Source organism: Equus przewalskii, chromosome 22 (genome assembly GCF_037783145.1).
Source record: "Equus przewalskii isolate Varuska chromosome 22, EquPr2, whole genome shotgun sequence".
NCBI lineage: Eukaryota > Metazoa > Chordata > Mammalia > Perissodactyla > Equidae > Equus > Equus przewalskii.
Window position 1 is genome coordinate 5,907,105 of NC_091852.1, and position 11,275 is coordinate 5,918,379.

The 11,275-nt window shown below is 37.2% G+C and overlaps 1 long non-coding RNA gene across 8 annotated transcripts in view; it reads left to right on the forward strand.

Moving 5' to 3' along the window:
- The window catches only part of LOC139078777 (uncharacterized), a 48,652-nt gene that overhangs the window by 5,858 nt on the left and 31,519 nt on the right, over positions 1 to 11,275 (forward strand). For 6 of the 8 annotated variants that reach the window (XR_011531887.1, XR_011531885.1, XR_011531883.1 and 3 more), the window contains exon 3: positions 11,185 to 11,217. This is a non-coding gene — a long non-coding RNA (uncharacterized lncRNA). Of the gene's footprint in view, positions 1 to 9,275; positions 9,434 to 11,184; positions 11,218 to 11,275 lie in introns of those variants that run through there. The other 2 variants (XR_011531888.1, XR_011531886.1) reach the window with 1 other exon arrangement.

Below are 11,275 nucleotides of genomic sequence, written 5' to 3' on the forward strand. Positions count from 1 at the left end.
AGAGCTCCTTTGGACACCAGGCAGAGCTGAGGACCGGGATGACCCACTCCACAAAAAAGCAGAATTAAATGAAGTTGTACATATTGAATTATGAGACCTATCCCCTCAGCTTTGTTCCCAAATTCAGATTCTAGAATTTTGGGATCCCGTCTGAAAATTGGAAGCTTCCTCTTGAGGGGAAAGCAGCTGGTCCAAGAGAAAATGCCTACAAATATTGATGTTTGGGGGTCCTATAATGGAGAACGTAGCTTGTCACCTATCTTTACAGTGAAGCCCAGCAAGCTCTGCCCATACCAACAGAGGCTGTAATCAACTTTTTCTCTCCAAAGCTCCCCGGTACACAGTTGTGTATTTTTAGCTGTGGGTCCTTCCAGTTGTGGCATGTGGGATGCCACCTCAGCGTGGCCTGATGAGCTGTGCCATGTCGGCGCCCAGGATCCAAACCAGCGAAACCCTGGGCCGTGGAAGTGGAGCATGGGAACCCAACCACTCGGCCACAGGGGTGGCACCTGCCATCTCATTCTTAAATGTGGGTGAATAGTCAAGGGTCTGAAGAAACTCTCTTATATGAAAGAACATCAAATGAACAAACAAAAGAAAGAGAGAGAGAAAGTGAAAGAGAGAGAGAAGGAAGGAAAGAAGGAGAGAAAAAGAGAAAAGAGACAGGAAATAGAGCCAATGTGAGGAGTAGGAAAAGATGTCAAAGTGAAAACAACTCTCAAAAATTTTAACTTGCATATACTCAGGAAGCTACTGGGGAAGGTACCTTGTAGGAATAAGGGTGTAGGGGCCAGTGCCGTGGCCGGGTGGTTAAGTTTGTGCTCTCTGCTTCAGCGGCCCAGGGTTTCGCCAGTTCAGATCCTGGGCGCAGACATGGCACCACTCATCAGGCCACGTTGAGGCAGTGTCCCACATGCCACAACTAGAATGACCCACAACTAAAATATACAACTATGTACTGGGGGGATTTGGGGGAGAAAAAGCAAAAGAAAATAAAAATTAAAAATAAGGGTATACTCCAAAAATAACAGTCCAGGACTGGACGGCTTCTCTGGAGAATTCTACCAAACATTCAAAGAAGATTTAATACCTATCCTTCTCAAACTATTCCAGAAAATTGAGGAAGATGGAGTACTCCCTAACACATTCTATGAAGCCAACATCACCCTCATCCCCAAACCTGACAAGGACAACACAAAGAAGGAAAACTACAGGCCAATATCACTGATGAACATAGATGCAAAAATCCTCAACAAAATTCTGGCAAACCAAATACAGCAATACATCAAAAAGATTATACACCATGATCAAGTGGGATTTATACCAGGGACACAGGGATGGTTCAACATCCACAAGTCAATCAATGTGATACACTACATTAACAAAATGAGAAACAAAAACCACATGATCATCTCAATAGATGCAGAGAAAGCATTCAACAAGATCCAACATCCATTTATGATTAAAAAACCCTCAATAAAATAGGTATAGAAGGAAAGTACCTCAACATAATAAAGGCCATATATGACAAACCCACAGCCAACATCATACTCAATGGACAAAAACTGAAAGCCATCCCTCTCAGAACGGAACAAGACAAGAGTGCCCACTTTCACCACTCTTATTCAACATAGTACTGGAGGTGCTGGCCAGAGCAATTCAGCAGGAAAAAGAAATAAAAGGAATCCAAATAGGCAACAAAGAAGTAAAACTCTCGCTGTTTGCAGACGACGTGATCTTATATATAGAAAACCCCAAAGAATCCATAGGAAAACTATTAGAAACAATCAACAACTACAGCAAAGTTGCAGGGTATAAAATCAATGTACATAAATCAGTAGCATTTCTATACGCTAACAATGAACTAACAGAAAAAGAACTCAAGAACTCAATCCCATTCACAATCACAACAAAAAGAATAAAATACCTTGGGATAAATTTAACCAAAGAAGTGAAAGATCTATACAATGAAAACTACAAGACTTTCCTGAAAGAAATTGATGATGACATAAAGAGATGGAAAGACATTCCATGCACATGGATTGGAAGAATAAACATAGTTAAAATGTACATACTACCTAAAGCAATCTACAGATTCAATGCTATCCCAATCAGAATCCCAATGACATTCTTTACAGAAATTGAACGAAGAATCCTAAAATTCATATGGGGCAACAAAAGATCCCGAATTGCTAAAGCAATCCTGAGAAAGAAGAACACAGCTGGAGGCATCACAATCCCTGACTTCAAAACATACTACAAAGCTACAGTAATCAAAACAGCATGGTACTGATACAAAAACAGGTGCACAGATCAATGGAACAGAATTGAAAGCCCAGAAATAAAACCACACATCTATGGACAGCTAATCTTCGACAAAGGAGCTAAGGGCCTGCAATGGAGGAAAGAAAGTCTGTTCAACAAATGGTGCTGGGAAAACTGGACAGCCACATGTAAAAGAATGAAAATCAGCCATTCTTTTTCACCATTTACTAAAATAAACTCAAAATGGATCAAAGACCTAAAGATTAGGCCTGAAACAATGTCTTCTAGAAGAGAATATAGACAGTACACTCTTTGACATCAGCTTCAAAAGAATCTTTTCGGACACCATAACCCCTCACATGAGGGAAACAATAGAAAGAATAAACAAATGGGACTTCATCAGACTAAAGAGCTTCTTCAAGGCAAGGGAAAACAGGATTGAAACAAAAAAACAGCCCACTAATTGGGAAAAAATATTCACAAGTTTTTTATCCGACAAAGAGTTAATCTCCATAATATACAAAGAACTCACACAACTCAACAATAAAAAATCAAACAACCCAATTACAAAATGGGCAGGGGATGTGAACAGACATTTCTCCAAAGAAGATATACGGATGGCCAATAGACACATGAAAAGATGCTCATCATCACTAATCATCAGGGAAATGCAAATCAAAACTACACTAAGATATCACCTTACACCTGTTAGAATGGCAAAAATATCCAAAACCAAGAGTGACAAATGTTGGAGAGACTGTAGAGAAAAGGGAACCCTCATACACTGTTGGTGGGAATGCAAACTGGTGCAGCCACTATGGAAAACAGTATGGAGATTTCTCAAAAAGTTAAAAACAGAAATACCATATGACCCAGCCATCCCACTACTGGGTATCTATCCTAAGAACCTGAAATCAGCAATTCCAAAAGTTCCATGCACCCCTATGTTCATCACAGCATTATTTACAATAGCCAAGATGTGGAACCAACCTAAGTGCCCATCACCTGATGATTGGATAAAGAAGATATGGTGTATATATATACAATGGAATATTACTCAGCCATAAAAAAGGCCAAAATCATCCCATTCACAACAACATGGATGGACCTTGAGGGTCTTATGTTAAGTGAAATAAGCCTGACAGAGAAAGACGAACTCTGTATGATTCCACTCACAGATGGAAGTTAACATATAGACAACAGAACTGATTGGTGGTTATCAGGGGAAAGGGGGGTGGGGGTGGGCACAAAGGGTGAAGTGGTGTACCTACAACATGACTAACAATAATGTACAACTGAAATTTCACAAAGTTGTAAACTATCATAATCTTAATAAAACTTAATTAGTTAATTAATTTTTTTAAAAAGGGTGTAAACCAAGAAACAGAAACACATGGGACCTGGTAATCAGGAGCTCCAAAAAGGAGAAAACAGAAAATTCCCCAGACGAAGGTGAAGGGAAGTTCCAGGATGGCAGCTGGGTAGCAGGCGTGGAGCGCAACTAGTCCATTCTGAAACAGGAGGATGGAGGGCTCCAGAGGAATGTCTCCAAGAAAAAAAAAAACTGGAACTGATCGATTGCCTAATGTGTTTGAACCTTATGAACAAAATTTCACAGCTCTGGTGGAACATACAGAGAGGAAATGATGATGAGTATAGAGAAAACTAAGCAACCTAAGAAAGTGGGTATCATACACCCCAAGGAAAACAGAATCTTTGTGGTGGACTGTATGATTGTTTAAGAATATTTGGTGTTACCTCACTGGAGGAGATTACACTTCCCTGCCCCGTTGATGTTGGACCTGGCAGTGTGAATTACAGAGGCAAATTAAATAGGGGCACAAGTGAATATATTACTTCCAGGCTGAAGTTTTAAGAGCCACATCTCTGCTCCTGCCACAGATTGGCGCTGTTCGGATAGATGCTACCTCTGGCCATCTGCGTCCTGAGTGAAGACAACCATAGAGCAGAAGTGCAGCCGACCTGCCACTGGGCATGCAGTGTGAGAAGCAACCCTTAACTGTTGTAGGCCATTGAGGTTTTTGTGGTCACTTGTTAATGCAGCGTAATTAACCTCTCCTGGCCAATGTAAATGGGATGCTGTGGACAATACTTATATAATAGGCATAAAAATAAATGCTAAACAATGTGAAATAAAAATACTGGGAAATTAGAAGATGGTATAAAATGGCGAAAACTGACAAACTCAAGACATGGAAGTAGAAATGTGCTATTTAGAAATGTGAAATTAAATAGCAGAAAACAAGTTTCCTTTGGGAAGCAGGTATCAGAATGATGCCAGGTGGACCAGGGCCTTCTGTTTATTGTTATGAGCCTTGTAATTATTTGACTTTTAAACCACATACATTGTCACTTCGAAAAAAATAAAAATTGTGTTTCTTTAAAAAAGAAATGGTAAGTAAGAGGTGGGGAAGATTGTAGTATCGTTCTTTTAATTCAGCCAATTTAATAGACTGAGCATTAATCACCCCACAGTAATACTGAGATTGTAAGTAGGACTAATTCTTTATTAGTACTTTAAAAATATGTTTTTCAAGAAAATTGACTAAATTGAAGCACTAAAAGCTAAACTTTTTCGTTCTACCTTCACACTGTCCACTGCAAAATAAAAATGTTAATGTTGCTTTTCTAGTATTTTGACTCAGCGCCCTCCTTCCCTTGCCCTTACTGTGGTGTTATTTATAGTGTACTATTTATATGAAGTCAAATGTCACTAACTTGAATTTGAAAAATGATCTACATGAATATGGAATTATTTTATGAAAGGCTATTTTATACTTTCAAAAATAATTGTTTTTAAAAATACCCCTTCACACTAGACCAAAAGGAGTATTTTTCTCAGGAGACTTGCAGTGATTAAAACCGTTACGTATGGCTATAGATATCACCCATAAATTATTTGCAAATAATTAGTTCTACTTAATGGGTTTTTAACTCTTTTCTGGTATTTTGTATATTGTTTGTGCTATGTCTAGAGAAAAAGGATTTGGGGCAGTAAAAGTAAACCAGTCCAACAGCTGTATAAATTGTGTGGAATAAATACAGCAGGTACTCCATAGCCTTTGGATTCTTTATGTGGCCCCTTTGTGATCCAGTGCACCTTCCTATCATCTCCAGGCATCCTTTATACCCAGCATTAATTCAGTCATTCAGCAGATACTTATTTACAATCCCCAGTGTACTAGGCCTGTTACTAAACTGCTTGCAGTTCCCTAAGTATATGATGTTTTCTCCCACTTCTTAGCCTTTGCAATGGGGTTTCCTGATCTAAAATTCTATTCTTCTTATTCCTTTATCTTTCTTTTTTTTTCTTTGAGGAAGATTAGCCCTGAGCTAACTGCTGCCAATCCTCCTCTTTTTGCTGAGGAAGACTAGCCCTGAGCTAACATCCAGGCACATCTTCCTCTACTTTATAGTGGGACGCCTACCACAGCATGGCTTGCCAAGCGGTGCCATGTCCGTACCCGGGATCCAAACCAGGGAACGCTGGGCCGCCAAAGCGGAACGTGCAAACTTAACCGCTGCGCCACCAGGCCAGCCCATATTCCTATATCTTCTGAAAGCCAACCTGTCCAGTAAGACACAAGGAGCAGCTTCTTGGAGAAGCCTTCCCTTATCCCCACAAGTTAAAAGCCTTTCTCCATCCTCCTGTGGTACCTTCTATATTTTTATCAGAGCCATTATATCTCCTTTACGTTGTGAGCCCCATTAAAGCAGAATCTTGGCCTGTTTCACTCACCGGTATGGTCACTACAGTGCCCAGCTTATTGTGTGCATTGAAATGGTCAAAATGTTATTTTCATTCCTCAACAGACTATATGCTCCTTGGTGGATGGGTTTGCGATTTATTAAACTTTGTTTCTTTTAGCATTTAGCACTTAGCATAAGACGTAGCACATAGAAATGTGTTTAAAAAATTAGCTTTCTCTGCATTACCATTAATCTTTAAAACATAGAGCATTGAGGGACATACAGAAAGTGTCCTCGTGATACAGAGAGACGGGGTACTGAGAATTGTTCCCTTTGTGTTTTACTTAAATAGGAAAAATACACGTGAAAGACCTGAGACTACAGACTACAAATGCCAAATTATTAAGCTGTGCTCTATGCTCTTACCACCCTTAACCTAGAAATAAGAAAAATAAAAATCTTGAAGGAATAATCTTAAAATAAGGAGCTAAAAATTTATCAACAATAACAACAAAAAAGCTGGGGTTTCTGCTCATTTAAGTCTGTATGTATGGTAAACATTACTTAAGTTCCTTGATTCATGGTATGGTATGTTTCTAACCCAAATTTACTACCCACCAAAACCAAATTGTGATCAATATACAAAAATTGGTTGTGTTTCTTTACACTAGCAATGAATAATCTGAAAGTGAAATTAAGTCCACTCACAGCAGCTCAAAAGGAATAAAATATTTAGGAATAAATTTAACCAAAGAAGCCTAAGACTTGTACACTGAAAACTACAAAACATGGTTAAAAGAAATTAAAGAAGATTGAAATAAATGGAAAGACAGCCCATGTTTATGCATTGGAAGAATTAATATTGTTAAGTTGGCAATACTCCCCAAATGGAACTACAGATTCAATATAATTCCTATAAAACTTCCAGCAGGTTTTTTGCAGAAATGGATGAGCTGCTCCTAAAATTCATATAGAAACTTAAGGGACCCCAAATAGCCAAAACAATATTGAAAAAGAAGAGCAAAGTTGGTAGACTGACACCTTCCAATTTCAAAATTTGCTACAAAGCTACAGTAATCAAGATATGTGGTACTGGCATAAAGACAGACATAAGCCAGTGGAATAGAATCAAGAATCCAGAAACAAACCCAAACTTGTATCATCAATTAGTTTTCAAAAGTGATGCCAAGAGAACTCAATAAGGAAAAGATAGTTTTTTCAACAAATGGTGCTGGAACAACTGGATATCCACATGCAAAAGAATGAAGTTGGACCCCTACCTCAGACCATATACAAAAATTAATTCAAAATGGACCCAAGACATAAATGTAAGAGCTGAAATTATAAAACTCATAGAAGAAAACATAGGTGTATTCTGCATGATCTTTGATTAGGCAATGGTTTCTTAGATATGACAAGTAAAGCACAAACCACCAAAGGAAAAAAATAAATTGGATTTAATCGAAAGTAAAAACTTTTGCAATGCAAAGGACACCATCAAAAAAGTGAAAAGAAAACCCACAGATTGGGAGAAAATATTTGCAAATCACATATCTGATAAGGGACTTGTATCTAGAATATGTAAAGAATTCTTACAGATCAACATTGAAAAGCAAATAACTCCATTTAAAATGGGCAAAGGATTTGAAGAGATGTTTCTCCAAAGAAGATACACAAATGGCCAATAAACATATGAAAAAATACTCAATATCATTAGTCATTAGGGAACTGTAACTCAAAACCACTTCACATCTATAGGATGGCTATAATGAAAAGGCAGACAATAACAAGTGCTGACACAGATGTGGAGCTATTGGAACCCTCATACTGCCGGTGGGAATGTAAAATGGTGCAGCTGCTGTGGAAAACAGTTTGCCAATCTCTCCAAAAGTCAAACGTAGAATTACCTTATGACCTGAAAATTCCACTCTTAGGTATATACTCAAGAGAATTGAAAACATATTCACACAAAAACTTGTACACAGATGTTCATAGCATTCCATAACACAGTTATTCATAATAGCCCAAAAGTGGAAATAATCCAAATGTCCATCAACTCATGAATAGATAAACAAAATGTGGTATATCCATACAATGGATTATTATTCAACCATAAAAGGGAATGAAATACTGTTACATGCTACATAAATGAACCTTGAAAACATTATCCTATGAGAAAAAAGCCAGACACTGAAGGATACACACTGTATGATATCATTGATATGAAACATCAAGAATAGGCAATTCCATAGACAGTAGATTAGTGGTTGCCAGGAGATGAGGGAAAGGGGAAATTGGGACTGATTGCTAATAGAGACAGAACTTCTTTTTGGGGTGATGAAAATGTTCTGGAATTAGTATGATTGCACAACATAGTAAATATACTAAAAACTACTGAATTGTGCACTTTAAGATGGTAAAATTTTTTTATGTGCACTGTGTGATTTTAAAAATTTTAAAAATGAAATGTGATCCTAAGGTTGGAATGATCCTAAGCAATGGTATAGATGAAAGCAGTAGATGTAGAGCAGCTTCTTGTTTGTGGAAGTACACAGTGGCTCAGCAGGTTAGTGAGTACTCTTCCCTTCCCATAGAAACTGATGGGATGTGATTTCTGTGTTTAGATACAGTGTATGATACTTGCCCCTTTGAGTGTGCATACATTAGGTCAGTTGAAAAGCAGTTTTTAAGTCAGTAAGTTTACGTCTTGTTTTTACAGCTTTGTGTGTGTCTAGCTCAGAAAAGTATTTCCATCGAAAAAAGCATCCTTGATTCTGTGTTCCCTACCCTGTTTAATTTTCTCTTTAGTACTTACCACTGGAATGTAAGTTCCTTGAGGGATAGGCCTTTTAGGTCTCAGTTCTATCCCCAATAAAAGGTTAATAGAAAACATTAAACAGGAAAAAAATGCCTATAAATTAAATATTTACAGAAATTTCCCACTGTTGTCTATAGATGGCATTTTTGTGATGTTTTCAGAATACAAGTAACTTTAGTTATCAGCTCACCCTTTTCAAGAGGCATGGATTCTTCCCCATATGAGAACTAAACCCCAGGGTACTGGCCCTAGTTCTGAAGGGTGTTTTGGTTTGCTGTGGCCTGGCCAGTTAAACTCACATAATCATGTCCTTGCATCTAGTTTCCCTTCTTATAGGAGATAGTGAACTTTGTAATAAACCTATTGAGAGGACCTCAGTATCACTGGAGGTATCTCTTCCAGGAAAGCGTATGTTAGTATTCTTCCTCTCTGATTTATTTGTTCACAATCCACTAGAATACTTATGATTGTAGATTCCATTGCTCTTAAAGTCTTGGCCTTCTCTTTGATTACTTGGCTGTGCAGGTCATGGGTGCTTTGATCTAAATAGAGGCAAAATATTCTTTAACATTGGCAGAAACTTGAAAACTGAGAGGAATGAGCTTCCCTCAGAATGTTTCTAAAGGAGAGACCACCGTGGTAATGTCATATTTAATTCTAATATGCTTCTTGTATATAGTAGCTAAGAGCAACAGATGCCAAACGAAGACTGACCTCAGTCACTTGCTGTGAATTTAATTACATACCTATACATGTACCAAAAAATTAACTTACTGTTTTAGTTTCCTTGAGGGAAGAAAAGCTTGTAAAACATCTTTGTGATTAGTAAATAGAAACCATTCTCAGTTTTAAGAAAAGTTTATTTTCCAGCCAGAGTTCATCAATAACTCAGAAATGTAATTGTTACTAAAGAAATAAGTGACAAATAGCCAAAAACTGGTAGTTAAAAACCCAGTAAAAATATTTTCTCTCATTCATAAATTGATGAAATAGTCATGAAGCACTTCTTTGCCTATAAAAATAGACTCAGCCAAATCTTTAAAATATTTTCTATGAAAATAGAAGTCACATGAAACTTCTCAGGAATACTGTTATTTCTGCTGTTGCTAACATATATAACTAAAACTCTGAGAATTTTTTAAAAATGTTTTATGATATATATAAAATAAGCAACCACATTTGTGCTAAAGTTCTCCAATTTTTGACAGCCAACTATGGGAAAACTACTTATAGTTCCATCATAAACATATATGATGCTTTAGTCTTCAAAGTGCTTTCATGTTATTTGATAAAGTAACAGAATATTTACCATATGGTAAAAATAGCAGTTTCCCCTCCCTATTAATTTATTAAATAATTACTTTGAGTTGCACTTGAAAAATAAGATTTTGACTTTAAGTGCAAGGGAGTGATTCATAAATTGGTTTTTTTTGGGGGGGGGGAAGGCTGTTTGGTGTTTTAGAAAATATCGTTATTTACTCCATTAATATGATTATAACCTGGGTCATTCCGGTCATGTCTTAGAACCCGTGGCACCTGGTGCTAGCTGGGAAAATGTCCAGTGAAACAGATAGGCTTAGTTCCAGGCTTTAAATGGAACAATTCAGATGCTGCCCAACCACAGATGATGGGAATTTCAAGAGGAGATTGGCTCCTCAGTATATAAACACCTTGCCTGTTTTTGAAATAATCATACTAGAAAGTAACAACAAAGCTTTGACAATTTTAATACTTATAAATTATCAAAATGATCAGTCAGTCAAATTCAGATTAACTGCCCAGTCCTTTTCATGGTGGATAGTGAAATATCACTACAGGCCACAAACATAAATGAATAACAATTCAGCCTCTCAACGTAGGCCAATAGCTGCTGGTTTGTAATCATGAATGGAAGTCTTTTATCCAGAGGTTTTTCAGTAGAAAAATTCAGGGATGTTTTAGCAGAGAGGAAAATTAAGCAAAATGGTAAAGCATTGTTTTATAAAGATAAATCCTGTCAATTTTGCCAATGTTTGTTTTGTCATACTATTCATGGTTCTTCAATGGTAAAATCACTTAAATACTATTTTCTTCTTATGTTATGGCTGTTGGAACTGATCCAAAACTACTGTTTCTGGTAATTCTTTATTGAATGGCTCCACAATTGCCATTCAAATTCTGTCTGGGATGGCTTCTTTTCATATAATCCTGAATTAATAGTAATCATAGGAAGAAGAACCAATATAAAAATTTGGATGTAAATTTTCAAATGGTAAATTCAGTACTAATAGTTTGAAGTTTCAGTGTTGTTGCCAGAAAAATAAAACAAATTCTTTCAAAATATTTTTGAAAATTCTTTGCTGGTCTATGGAATGCTTTAAAACAAACCTCTTTATCTCTTGTCTTATCAGAGTTGAGTCCTGGAACATTGCGGAGAGCAAGGGGTAAGTGAGCTATAATTTGTTGTTGGTAATGGGGAGGGGGCAGGGTCCAAGAAGTAGT